Here is a 15,721-nt window from a genome sequence, read left to right on the forward strand (position 1 = left end):
TAACGACAATGGCATAGCAACAGCTGATGACACCATAGATTTCGACACCAAGTCCAATGAACTTTGTAACAGCTTTCCGTGTTTTGCCAATTATTATGAGATAAGACTTAAAAACCGCTTGTTCAATTATGTTAATCAACCCTATCGCAAATAGGACTCTAACAGACTTTTGGTTTTTTTTACATTTTTCTTCATGAATTATAATATTTTTATGTTTTGAAATGAATTTCAGGTCCTTTGTGCTCTTATGAAACTCCTTTGTGGTCCTTTGTGCTCCTTTGTGCACAAAGGAGGTCCTTTGCGGTGTTTTTAGAGACCCGCCAATCATGACTTATGATTTGACCCGTATTTATTAATTTGAGAAAAAAACGAGACTTATAAAATGTTATGGAATAGCTAAAGCATCTCTTGTCCCATAAAATTTTATCACTATCTGACCAAATGATATTATTGAAGAGTTGCAGTACTTACAAAATTTCGACACATCAGGGCTCAGCTGAAACATTCGTATCAACCAATTATCTGGATTTAGAGCGAAGCTTGAGAATTTCTACATTTATTTCAAATCACTTAAAATAATTTTTATCAGAACAATCATTTTACAATCGTCTTAACTTAGATATGCATGAAATGTGTGCCACTGGAGTAAACAGTAATTATATCATCACAACTTATGATATATATTACATATAGTGCAATTTCTTCCGAAAAATAAAACAGTAAACATGGGATATTTATTCAATTAATATGGTACAACTTTCCATCGTCAATGTGTTTTTCTATAGAATTAATGATGTCTCGCACAAATCCATCAATCTATCAATCGGCACACATATGCAGATGTAGGGTAACGGAATCTGCCGAGGTTTGTCGATTGCTGTTCCCTAAGAATTTATCACAACTTTCGATTTCTTCGTTTATTTCCGTAATCGCGAAAGCAACAGAGAATGACGATATTGTAGGGCACCACACGCTGGTGTGTAAGTAACGTGCCATGTTTCAAGCTAATTAACATGTCATTAAATTGCGCGCGGCATCGCAGATGCAACGTTTGAAGTCGGGTCGTAGTAGTTCCTGTCAATATAATACTATCATGGTCAAACTTACATGGAGATTATGAAATTTTGACAGAAGCTTGTTAATTACCAAAATACAGTATCCAGAGCAAAATTTTGAAAATATTTATTTTCATTTTCCGTATTTCTATTTTACTGATAAACGGACTTTTTTTTTACAGTTAACAAGTAGATACAGTCTGCGTGTAAAAGTTTGTTACACATCAAATATTTTGTCAAGTCTTAGAATTTTATGAAACTTTGACAGAAACTTTTTCATGATTAAGAGATAATGTCTAGAGCAAACTTTGAAAATATATTTTCATTTTCAGTATTTTTCTGATAGATGGAGACTTAGTTTTTTTACAGTTAACATTTACAGACAGTCTGGGATTACATTTTTTTGACATGAAAAGTTTATAAACCTTCATGGATTGTTATGAGACTTGGACAGAAGCTAATCTTGACTTCAAAACCAATTAATAGCATCTAAAGAAAAAATTTTTTTAAACAACATGCTGAGTTTGTAAAGACAATGCTGACACTCGTAAATAATTTGACAACACTAAGTAAACAATATTATAACCATATGACATTGTAGTATGATAGGTTCCGCATGAATACGAGTTGTATAAACCATGGAAGTAATATTTAAAGGAGTAACAACAACGCCAGTTCAAAGGTTTCATATGCGTTACCGCCTATCTTTCGATTACTCGTTAATCAGTTTACGATATGGAATGGTATTTGATTCTCCGCATGTGATCGATCAAATTACTGACACTTTTCGGTTGTTTTCGTGTTCACGGAAAATTACGAACAGACAAGTTGTTGTCGTATATACGTGCGAAGTAACCCAAATAGTCCACTCGTTACATTCCGCTGATGTACGCTGCCGAATAGAGTAATACACCAGTTTCACGTTTAACTGCGCATGTCTGACCTAATAAGCCAAACTGTGAAATCACGCGATAATTCCCGAGAATTCATCGACTGGGGGGCTTACGGTTGATGTAAGCAGTGACCATGCAGATCTGGAAAAACAATCACCTGATTAAGTGTTTGCGTTTATATGTACACGAGCATCATTTGAATCAAAATATATATTGACGAGACAACTTTATTAACAATGACACATTAAAAGATTTAAAAAGCACTACTGTTGTGTTGTAGGTTTTAGTAATATACGATCTAATATGCCGCCTGACTTTGTACCTTTAACAGTCACGAAGAAATGCTTGATTTCCCGCTGAGGTCGTTCACTTAGCGGGAAGAATAAATTAGAAAAGTTTCATAAAATTTGGTTGAGGAAAACTTGTTAGAATACGGAAACGAAAAATTCAGCCATTTTTTCATTTGTAAAGGGGCATAACTCTAGAACAGTAAAAGTAACGCCACCAAAATTCAAGCTTGATCTGTGTTATGAAGTAATAAGCATTGTGTATAAGTTTCATAACGTTTGGTTGAGGCAAACTAAAGTTAAAAAAAACGGAAACCAAAAATTCAGCAATTTTTATTTTTCCATTTGTTAAGGGACATAAATCTAGAACTGTAAAAGTAACGCCACCAGAATTCAAAATTGATCTGTGTTATGTGGTAATAAGTATTGTGTATAAGATTCATAACATTTAGTTGAGGCAAACTAAAGTAAGAGAACGGAAACCAATTTTGGGATGATGGACGGAAGTACAGAGGAACAAGGGTAGAACTTAATGCCCCCTCCACTACGGTGAGTGCGATTATGAAACAGCGACCTTAGTTAGGACAGCTTCGTATAGGCAGCTACATTGAATGTTAACATTTCTTCAACATTAAAGCCGTCACGAAAGATGCAAGTATATCAAATTGAAATAAAATATAGTTCTAAGTGAACCAAGAGCTTTATAATTCCATGACAGTCAGTTTTAAAGGTGCACACCAGAACGTCTGCAGTAAACCACCGACCTTTGGCGAGTTACTGACAAACTCTGATATTTTTTTATATCATTCCTTTAAATCTATGACACCACTAAGCCATTTGTCAGTTCCCTTATATTTTGCTAATTGAAAGATACATGTAGAATACCGATAGGAGGAATAAATATTCTGTAATTCTGTAATATATTGGATCATTTCTGGCTCTGACCGATGTACACTATCTAGCCCGGTTTTCAACACCAAATTTTTTATCTAATTAATGTCAAATAGCGTAACCGGGGACTTTCCAATGAATGTTAACAATTCTGTATCATGAGCATGATGAGGCGACTTCTAAAATGAAAAAATGTAATAAGCTAGAAACGAGAGACTAAAAAAATAATAAGCGTGATACGGGAATATGACAAAACAATAAACGGGATCTTGGATCAGACCACCCCCCCCCCCCCCCTAAAATGAGACCCCCGTTAGACTTAGGTCTTTATGTTCATGATGTTGGTCAGCAAATTGTCAAAAAATATCATAAGGACCCAAGAGCTACGGTTCCATAAGGAGGATATAGATGACTTATGAATTTGTGCACTTTTCCGTAAATTTCCTATGACACAATGCTCATATTTTTACGTCATAATAAGATCCAATTGTTCAATGACACTGATTGACCCCGGATTAAACAGTGTAACTCTTTCATAAAATACAACTTGAGATTGGTATATTTGGATTAATCGCTACGGGCGATATGACAGATGCGCTGTATAAGACTGCCAATAGGACGTTTCATCGTATCATATCAAGATATCAAGATCAGGAAACTGCATATATACAGAACCTGTCGAATAAGCATTCATTTTTTTGTATAAAATAAAGTGTCAGTGATAAAGTGGGGACAAAACTTCTGATGATAACCCGGTCCCCCTTTAAAATCGACAGCATAAGCGCCATAATTTTAAGTAATGACTTAACCATGCAACCATAGGCACTTGTTTCTATCCATGCTATTAAATGGGAAGATCGACTATCCATATCATATGTATAATTTACATATTACATATGGATAGTCGACCTTTCCATGGATAGAAACAAGTGTTTGTGCATGTAACCAGATATGGTAGATTGTAGTGATAAATCTATTCCGTACTTACAATATTTATGTGGTCAATTCTGAAAATTCAAATTCCTCTTACTTCTGTTATCTGTGTAAATTGACTAAATTCTTAACAATTGACGGGAGACTTTCCGGATTTTCGGATTCCAAAATATACTCCAACACTGACTAAGTCTTACTAAACTTCTAACTTTATAACTACTACATTTGAATGGTTTGGAGAATAGACGATGAGACAGACGTCAAAATGCTTTCATGTCGATCCGGCCCATATTTAAAGTCGATCCGGCCCCAATAAAAATATATTTATAAGGAATAAAAATAAAGATATATAATAATTATAATTCATAAATGTTATAGAATTTTATTATAATGTAAAAGGTGTACTGCAGTACGGTAAAAAAAGGCCTTTGACAAATATTGTCTTTACATGAGTATAAAACAACTAGGTTGATTATGTTTTCATTACAAGTTTTCAAAATTATTGGGTATAATTTTATTAAAAACGTATATAACAGAATTTAGGACAATCAAAAGACATCAACATTAATCAGCAGTAATTAGCATTTTCTTTCAACTGACTGTGATCTTTACAAGTCTTTCATCCTGTGTAATAACAAATAGTTACATTCACAATGGTACTAGACGATCTCGAAGCTGATACATACAAACTTTGTGCTTAAAATTTCTCAAATTGAGAAACGTTGTTTGATTTGCCGAATCCTTTCTGAAAATGTATTCAGTGTAATTGTTTGTTTATTATCTTGCAATAAAGAATAATGGATACTCATATAACTTGTTTTTATTTTATCTACACACAACTATTCAAAATATTGTCAACTTTAAAAAAATATATTGACTACATTCGATATTACAAAAAAAAAAAACAAGTGTTGTAGAAGCCTCTGATGTTACCTGAAAAAAAAATACCGGCAAATAATTATTATAAGATATATCACCAAACAAAAGATCAAACTATAAAGGCCTTGTTGATTACGTAACTTTAATCAATCAGGATTTGATTGAATTAAGTGATTACAAGTTGCATTACCGGTGTCATCCTGGTTTGCCCACTTTTAACTACATGCATATGTAAACATAGGGGGGATTGTTGTTTTAACAATTATAGTTTATTTCTGAATTATAGTCATATTTTTTGCCTATTATTTTACCTGTAAAATTTTATGAAAGATATTATATTCTGCTATTAAAGCAAGGAAAATGTGCAAAATATTTTATATTTGATATAATTTTTAGCAGGAAAATATATTGAATTTGACAAAAAAAAATATCTAAAAATGTGTACAAAAATGTGAATTAAATTTTAGCATTTGTCAACAAATAGTTTTAATTATTGGTACATTCTGAAATTTTTTTAAAGTAAAATAATGAAACTAAGAAAAGATAAGAATAAATGTCATTTGAATTTCTTTTTATTTATTCAACTTATTCTTTTTTTAAATTTTGATAAATACACTGTTCTGAAATTTAATATAAAAAATATCCTATCAATTCTAACAAATAGAATATAAAATGCAACTGTTCAGTAGCCAAGCTTTGTATATGACACCATTTGAACAGTATTAACTCTTATAATTTCCACCCCACCTAGTTGAGGATGTTTGGCTAACAACTTTAGAATACATAGTTGAAGCTGACAACATACCCGTAACAACATCATTTACTGATTACGTGACAGAGTTCTGGGTTGAAGAATACCACTTTCTATGAGAGGAGAGAGGTTACGAAAGCAAGATGGAGACGGATAAAAATCGCTCCTCAGATAAGTTATATTTGTAATTGGAATTTCTTGAGATAATTTAGTAACTTCTGAATATAACATTTATGAATTTGATGTGGGACTATCCGCCCAAAGTAAGCTTTGCTTAGCTTAAGGATTTATTAGTATTTTTGAAACTTTGAAACTTATTAGCTCATTAGGTAAAACCCCGAGAGACTTTTTATTTTTTTCAACTATTTACCAGCGCCCGGGGCATTTGTTATGACAGATGAATTATACTGAAACTTCAACGTTTAATTTCTGAGGCTCTACACGAGTGGGTGAAATGGAATCTCAAAATTCAACCAATACATCTGATATACTAAATCAGAGTAGAGATTTTCTATACGGTGAACAAAATAAAACTGATTCATTGGAAAATCTATACCAATTAATGCTTGATATGAACAGTAGACTGACATCAATTGAAAAAGGAATGAAACAAGTCAACCAAATAAATCGGACATTAACAAACCTAGTTTCGGAATTGCATTAAGTGAAGAGTACAGTTTCTAAAATAGACAAAGATGTTAAAAGCATTAATAATAGGTGTGATAAACAAGAAACTGAAATAAATAAAGTTATAACAGACAATTTTAACTTAAATAAAGATCTTACACAGTTAAATAAAACGTATGCAGAAACTGATAAGAATCTACAAGGCATAAGTGACTTTATGGATGATTTTAAGCTGAAACATGAACAAAATGCCAAAGATGTGAAATACGTTAAAACAACAGTAACCCAAGTAAAAAACGATTTAAATGATCAAGCAATCGAACATAGACATGAAATTAAATCAACACTTGGTGACATCAGAGAGGAAAACGAAGAGCTAAAAGACACAGTATTAGATTTACAATGTAGATCAATGAAGAACAATCTAGTTTTCACAGGTCTACATGAAATTCAAGAAGAAGACACAGAAGATGTAATACGAAAATTCATGTTAAACGAACTTCGTATCACACACAGGGTGGAAATCGGTAATGTCCATAGATTCGGGCACGGAGCTATGCCTGGTAGGAGAGGACGACCAAGACCGATCGTAGCACGATTTATCTTTTACAAAGATCTTGCCAGAGTATTGTCAAACACATACCGACTGAAAGGAAAACCATATGGAGTAAACCAACAATTCCCTGATGCCATCGAACAGGCAAGGAAAAGTCTGTACCCGATAATGAAACAGAAGCGAGCTGAGGGTAGTCACGTAAGACTAGTGCAGGACATTCTGTACGTTGATGGACAAATGTATACTCCACAAACAGCAGAGGATTCCCATGCAGTACCGGCACCGAATAGTCCGATTAACTTTGCTACCACAGAACAACGGCAGACAAGCAAGAGACGTCGCACTTCTTCAACGACCAAAGGTTACTAGGATCATCACGGAGAGACAATAAAAAATGGACAAAAAAACGAAATAAACGAAATTATATGTAATGTGTTATCATTAAACTGTTGTGGTCTAAAAAATAGGATGCAATATCCGGAATTTGTTGAACTTATTCATAAACATGATTTTATTTGTTTATCTGAATCAAAAACAGATGACTTTGATATAATAGATATACCAGGTTATAAATTTATTATGCAAAATAGAAAAACTAAGTCAAAAGTAAAATCTGGTGGCATAGCTTTTGGTTATAAAGAAAAATATGAAAAACAAGTACATCTTATTGAAACAGAAAGTAGATTGGTGCTTTGGTTAAAAATATCTTCAGAAATTTTTGGTACTGAGGAAGATGTTTTAATTGGTTGTATTTATATTCCGCCCGAAAACTCTATATATAAAACTCAAGATGCTATTAACGAGCTTGATCAGGAATCTCTAAACTTTTCTCTGAATTATAAATATATCCTGCTCACCGGTGATTTTAACAGTAGAACCAGTACTGATTCAGATTTTTTTGAGATTTCAGAGAGTCATCATGATAATTCCGATAGTGTTGTTGTAGATTATGCTAGTTGTTTAAACCAGTTTAACATGTTACGTAAGAGATGTAGTAAAGATGTATCAAAAAATTCATATGGTAACCATTTACTTGATATGTGTAAAAATAATAATTTATTTATATTGAATGGTAGAGTAAATGGCGATAAAGAAGGCATGTTTACTTGCAGACAGTCAAGTGTTGTCGATTATTTTATTTGTACATATCCATTGTTATACTGTATTAATGAAATGCTTGCTCATGAATTTTCGTCATTATATTCTGATGTACACTCGCCTTTATCGTTGACTATGTCGTTTAAACAAACTTGCACTGTAGATAAAAATATATACGTAAAAACATGTGCTGATCAAAATGTAAAAAAGATAAATAAATGGGATACTGAAAAAGAAAACGAATTCGTTGAGAGCATTGACAGAAATAAATTAAGCGAATTAGAATCAGAGTTGAACATGCTAGAAACTAGCATACTAGCTAAAGAAAACATAAATAAAGTCGTTGAACAGGTGAACTCTATTATTCTAGAATCAGCAGAATAAGTTTTGGGATCTCATAACAAGGGGGGAAACACATACTACGATAAAAAGGTACACAAGCCTTGGTTTAACAAAGAATGCTGGGAAACAAGAAAATGTTTCCGTATCGCAAAAAGAAGATATAAATCTATTAAGACGGAAAATAATCGAAAACAAATGAAAAAATCAGAGAGAGATTATAAGAGACAACTAGATAAATCCATAAAGAAACATAAAAAAGAAATCCGACAGAAGATGAACACACTAAAAAAACAGCAACGCAAAAGAATTTTGGAAGATCTTGAATACAAACAGGGGGGTTAAACCAGCTAATATTTCTGTTGATGTTCTTTACGAATTTTTTAAGAGTCTTAATTCTTCAAGTTCTGAAGATGAAAACATACCTATTTCAGAAGAATTGCAAGAATTGAATGAAATAATTAACAGTAGTATTACTGAGGTAGAAATTTTTACATGTATAAAAAAACTGAAAAATGGAAAAGCATGTGGTGATGATTTAATTATAAATGAATATATAAAGTCTACATGTAATATTTTTATGCCTGTTTATGTTAAACTTTTTAATGTTATATTTAGTTCGGGAAATGGACCAGAATCTTGGCTTATTGGAAATATTATACCTTTTTATAAGAATAAAGGAGATCAGTGTGATCCACAAAATTATAGACCTATCACTATTTTAAGCTGCTTGGGTAAACTTTTCACTTCAGTACTCAATCTTTACCCGCAAAAAAGAAATTATTGATACTTCCGAGACTAATGCCGAAAAGTTTTTCCGGATAGGGACCCGATTTCATACGGAATGCCGGTAACAATATCATTTTTGTCGAGCCTGCGACATTTACGTCGCGAAAGCGATACATAGCGATCCTAGATTCCGTTGTCGGCGTCGGCGGTGATATTTAGGTTCAGTCTGTAGTTAATTTTTTTTAGACATCAATTACTTTGTCAAACCATAGATATATTTTATCTATGGTCAAACCATGAAAGTATTATATTGACAGGAACTACAACGATTAATTAGCACTTATTTATAACCCGGGTAGCACTGTAGTAAAGATATGGAAACTGTCTTATTAGTATGCTGTCGTTAATTTCTTTTGTGACTATCTGCGATGCCGCGGTCATAAATTGACCAGAGATACTTCTTATCAGTCATGTGGTTTTTATCATCCAGACAGATTAACATCAATACCTGTCGGAAAACACCTTTACTTATTTCAATCGCGTAGGTTGACATTTATTCATGAACAACTTATTTAAACAAATCGACTGATGCATAAAAAATGAAAATCGGCCCAGAATAAATTATTCTACAACGATTCAAAATAGTGAGTGACATTATTTTATTTCTTCAGGGGTAAGTTAAAACTGTCAAAAGGGTGTGTTCCGGTTACCGCCAGCTCACGAAACTTTTCTTATTAAATATACTAGAACACACCCGCGGAATCGCGGGCATTCAGAGCGTTGTTGATGGTATGTAAACTGTTGTAGGATGAATTTTTGTATAACAAGATTTTATGACTGGAGTATTTCAGGAAAGTTATCAAAAGTCAAAGGTACTTGGGGACAGTACAATTTTTTTAGCCTTCTCCGTTTTTTCCAATTTCCGTTATTTTTTTGTTGTTTTCTGTTAATTTCAATCATATTACAGTAGCGTTTTTTTCTGTACACTATGAACATACATAATATTATAACAACTATAATACAGTTTATTTGGTATTTATTATCAATCCATGGAATTAAACTTGGAATTGATAGCAAATACACTGTATTTATATAGTATACATGTATGTTTGTTCATAGTATACAGAAAAACGCGATAATATTGTCCTGTCCCCTTGTACCTATGAAAATAATGTGTAAGTTAAGTCCTAAACGGAAGTTTTATCTATGACTTAAAAGTCAGTCCGAGGACGGAAACAATATCCGGACGTCTTTATTTTCGTTTTTCTCCCAAAAAAACCCAAACGAAATATTAATAAGCGAGGATGACAAATGCGACTATGCATGGTACCTATAGGACATAAAAGCATGATGATTGATTTAATGTGGAAGGAAGAGAAGCGACACACAAAATGAGGTCTTCTCATTTAATAGTATCGATACACAGTGACGACCCGATTAATGTATATAGCAACGGACCTGGATTACCCTGGAAAGTAGAAATTTTCAGTTTTAAAAACGAAAATTAATCGATCAAGGACTTAATATCACAGAAATTATACATAACAAATATGGTTAAAAAAAAAAAAGACGCATCTCGTTATTTATAAAAAAAACCCGACATATATATATACAGAGACATATAATATATTATATATATGTATTATATGTCTCTGATATATATAAGCGGGTTTAAATTTTTTGACATTTGTGAAATTCAAAACTGCTAAAATATTCGTATTTGAACGAATTTTATCCGATAATATGCAGCCGGTGTCAGTATTTCTATTTGTCATTTAAGAATGTGCCCATCATCGGTCTCTAAAAACACCGCAAAGGACCTCCTTTGTGCACAAAGGAGCACAAAGGACCACAAAGGAGTATGATAAGTGCACAAAGGACCTGACATTGTTTATTAAATGGGGGGAAGGCATTTCTCACGAAAAAAAATATTGTTTTTTATTAAAATACGTGAGTTAAACCGGTATAAGGTAGCACTCCACAGTTAGAAAAAAACATTAAAATTGAACCACAAAATGTTTTATCATCTTCTATTCCTGGCTTTCTAATACATTAACCTAACTGTTTGTGTTATACATGTGCATATGTATGTTATCAGTATCTTCCATAGATTTGATTTTTAAAAGTTAAAATGGTGAAAAATAATTCCTTTTTTGTGTATCCATGGCAACATTCTGCATTTATTTACCATAAAATATTGCAAAAAGGGGGGCAAAAATGTCACATATTCCCCCAAAATTTGGTTCAAACTAGAATTTCAATGCCTTTCAGTGATACCTTTTCAGAAACTGTTGATATAAATCTACCAAATGATCAAATAAAAAATGGGTGTCTTTCGCCTCATTTTTTCATAAAATTTAATTGCAAAGTTCGTGCGACAAAAAGTCGGAAAAAAACATTACAATAATTGCCGGACCAATATTTGGTATGGATATGAAAATACGGACTGTCATACAGAAAACAGCCCATATTACATACATTACATAATCTTGATGTTCCTATAAACCCACTATGAAGGCTATTTTAATCTTCAGCTATCCAAAAATGAATTTTATTCTACACTAGCTATCATATTTGAAAAATCCACAGGGGCCAAAATGCGAAACTACACACCTAACTGTGGAGTGCTACCTTAATATCAAATTTTTTTTCCCTGCCTTAAATTCAAATTCATTTCCTGTGTTCTACTAGCTGTAACGATTAAAATGGTACCATAGTTTTTAAAATTGGTTCAGTAATAAAGATTTTATGAAGGTTAGCATTTGATGTTAAACGGGACAAAAAGTCATTTAAAAAAAAATGCCTGATCAAAGTGTAAAACCTCAAGCCTGTCACATTTTTGGGGTAAATTTCTAAAACTTTTCCCTTTTTTCTGTTTAAAATCATAAAATAACCTTTAAAGAAGAAAAATTGTACAATTTTTAGGTATTTGAAAGCATTTATAGGTCAATTTTGCTGTAAATAGCATGCCAAACCTTGTTTTAGAAACTCTCAAGCAGGGTATAAATATCTAACAGTACTGGCATCATTAAATTTCATTCATGCCAAATTATTATATAAAATCCTGCTAAAAATGTTTATTTGACTTATTCGCATTAAAAAATATAAAGCGATATATTCTGAGGCTATCATATAAAGCGCAATCTTTGGTTACAAGGGCGAAGCTAATGGAGTACAAATTTAAGACAGAAACATGTCTTAGTGTCAAAATGTGTATATTTGGTTGCTAAGGACAGTAAACAATAAAATTAACATGTATTGCAATCCTAGCAACTTTTTTCCCTTCAGAACTACATTAAGAACCTAACAGACTAAAGATTTGTGGTTAAATTTATCTTAAAAAGTGCATTTCTGTGCTTTCTGATGTGCCATAAGGTAGCACTCCACAGTTAGAAAAAAACATTAAAATTGAACCACAAAATGTTTTATCATCTTCTATTCCTGGCTTTCTAATACATTAACCTAACTGTTTGTGTTATACATGTGCATATGTATGTTATCAGTATCTTCCATAGATTTGATTTTTAAAAGTTAAAATGGTGAAAAATAATTCCTTTTTTGTGTATCCATGGCAACATTCTGCATTTATTTACCATAAAATATTGCAAAAAGGGGGGCAAAAATGTCACATATTCCCCCAAAATTTGGTTCAAACTAGAATTTCAATGCCTTTCAGTGATACCTTTTCAGAAACTGTTGATATAAATCTACCAAATGATCAAATAAAAAATGGGTGTCTTTCGCCTCATTTTTTCATAAAATTTAATTGCAAAGTTCGTGCGACAAAAAGTCGGAAAAAAACATTACAATAATTGCCGGACCAATATTTGGTATGGATATGAAAATACGGACTGTCATACAGAAAACAGCCCATATTACATACATTACATAATCTTGATGTTCCTATAAACCCACTATGAAGGCTATTTTAATCTTCAGCTATCCAAAAATGAATTTTATTCTACACTAGCTATCATATTTGAAAAATCCACAGGGGCCAAAATGCGAAACTACACACCTAACTGTGGAGTGCTACCTTAATATCAAATTTTTTTTCCCTGCCTTAAATTCAAATTCATTTCCTGTGTTCTACTAGCTGTAACGATTAAAATGGTACCATAGTTTTTAAAATTGGTTCAGTAATAAAGATTTTATGAAGGTTAGCATTTGATGTTAAACGGGACAAAAAGTCATTTAAAAAAAAATGCCTGATCAAAGTGTAAAACCTCAAGCCTGTCACATTTTTGGGGTAAATTTCTAAAACTTTTCCCTTTTTTCTGTTTAAAATCATAAAATAACCTTTAAAGAAGAAAAATTGTACAATTTTTAGGTATTTGAAAGCATTTATAGGTCAATTTTGCTGTAAATAGCATGCCAAACCTTGTTTTAGAAACTCTCAAGCAGGGTATAAATATCTAACAGTACTGGCATCATTAAATTTCATTCATGCCAAATTATTATATAAAATCCTGCTAAAAATGTTTATTTGACTTATTCGCATTAAAAAATATAAAGCGATATATTCTGAGGCTATCATATAAAGCGCAATCTTTGGTTACAAGGGCGAAGCTAATGGAGTACAAATTTAAGACAGAAACATGTCTTAGTGTCAAAATGTGTATATTTGGTTGCTAAGGACAGTAAACAATAAAATTAACATGTATTGCAATCCTAGCAACTTTTTTCCCTTCAGAACTACATTAAGAACCTAACAGACTAAAGATTTGTGGTTAAATTTATCTTAAAAAGTGCATTTCTGTGCTTTCTGATGTGCCATAAGGTAGCACTCCACAGTTAGAAAAAAACATTAAAATTGAACCACAAAATGTTTTATCATCTTCTATTCCTGGCTTTCTAATACATTAACCTAACTGTTTGTGTTATACATGTGCATATGTATGTTATCAGTATCTTCCATAGATTTGATTTTTAAAAGTTAAAATGGTGAAAAATAATTCCTTTTTTGTGTATCCATGGCAACATTCTGCATTTATTTACCATAAAATATTGCAAAAAGGGGGGCAAAAATGTCACATATTCCCCCAAAATTTGGTTCAAACTAGAATTTCAATGCCTTTCAGTGATACCTTTTCAGAAACTGTTGATATAAATCTACCAAATGATCAAATAAAAAATGGGTGTCTTTCGCCTCATTTTTTCATAAAATTTAATTGCAAAGTTCGTGCGACAAAAAGTCGGAAAAAAACATTACAATAATTGCCGGACCAATATTTGGTATGGATATGAAAATACGGACTGTCATACAGAAAACAGCCCATATTACATACATTACATAATCTTGATGTTCCTATAAACCCACTATGAAGGCTATTTTAATCTTCAGCTATCCAAAAATGAATTTTATTCTACACTAGCTATCATATTTGAAAAATCCACAGGGGCCAAAATGCGAAACTACACACCTAACTGTGGAGTGCTACCTTAATATCAAATTTTTTTTCCCTGCCTTAAATTCAAATTCATTTCCTGTGTTCTACTAGCTGTAACGATTAAAATGGTACCATAGTTTTTAAAATTGGTTCAGTAATAAAGATTTTATGAAGGTTAGCATTTGATGTTAAACGGGACAAAAAGTCATTTAAAAAAAAATGCCTGATCAAAGTGTAAAACCTCAAGCCTGTCACATTTTTGGGGTAAATTTCTAAAACTTTTCCCTTTTTTCTGTTTAAAATCATAAAATAACCTTTAAAGAAGAAAAATTGTACAATTTTTAGGTATTTGAAAGCATTTATAGGTCAATTTTGCTGTAAATAGCATGCCAAACCTTGTTTTAGAAACTCTCAAGCAGGGTATAAATATCTAACAGTACTGGCATCATTAAATTTCATTCATGCCAAATTATTATATAAAATCCTGCTAAAAATGTTTATTTGACTTATTCGCATTAAAAAATATAAAGCGATATATTCTGAGGCTATCATATAAAGCGCAATCTTTGGTTACAAGGGCGAAGCTAATGGAGTACAAATTTAAGACAGAAACATGTCTTAGTGTCAAAATGTGTATATTTGGTTGCTAAGGACAGTAAACAATAAAATTAACATGTATTGCAATCCTAGCAACTTTTTTCCCTTCAGAACTACATTAAGAACCTAACAGACTAAAGATTTGTGGTTAAATTTATCTTAAAAAGTGCATTTCTGTGCTTTCTGATGTGCCATAAGGTAGCACTCCACAGTTAGAAAAAAACATTAAAATTGAACCACAAAATGTTTTATCATCTTCTATTCCTGGCTTTCTAATACATTAACCTAACTGTTTGTGTTATACATGTGCATATGTATGTTATCAGTATCTTCCATAGATTTGATTTTTAAAAGTTAAAATGGTGAAAAATAATTCCTTTTTTGTGTATCCATGGCAACATTCTGCATTTATTTACCATAAAATATTGCAAAAAGGGGGGCAAAAATGTCACATATTCCCCCAAAATTTGGTTCAAACTAGAATTTCAATGCCTTTCAGTGATACCTTTTCAGAAACTGTTGATATAAATCTACCAAATGATCAAATAAAAAATGGGTGTCTTTCGCCTCATTTTTTCATAAAATTTAATTGCAAAGTTCGTGCGACAAAAAGTCGGAAAAAAACATTACAATAATTGCCGGACCAATATTTGGTATGGATATGAAAATACGGACTGTCATACAGAAAACAGCCCA

General features: G+C 32.1%; 1 protein-coding gene across 2 annotated transcripts in view; it reads right to left on the reverse strand.

Moving 5' to 3' along the window:
* The window catches only part of LOC127730629 (uncharacterized), a 72,047-nt gene that overhangs the window by 36,663 nt on the left and 19,663 nt on the right, over positions 1–15,721 (reverse strand). The window contains exon 1 of one of the 2 annotated variants that reach the window (XM_052239129.1): positions 4,115–4,177. The exons of the other annotated variant lie outside the window; for it this stretch is intronic. The gene's annotated coding sequence lies outside the window, so the exon portion shown is untranslated. Of the gene's footprint in view, positions 1–4,114; positions 4,178–15,721 lie in introns of those variants that run through there. 2 annotated transcript variants of the gene reach the window in all.

This window comes from Mytilus californianus, unplaced genomic scaffold (assembly GCF_021869535.1).
Source record: "Mytilus californianus isolate M0D057914Y unplaced genomic scaffold, xbMytCali1.0.p SCAF_2, whole genome shotgun sequence".
NCBI classification, from domain to species: Eukaryota; Metazoa; Mollusca; class Bivalvia; order Mytilida; family Mytilidae; genus Mytilus; species Mytilus californianus.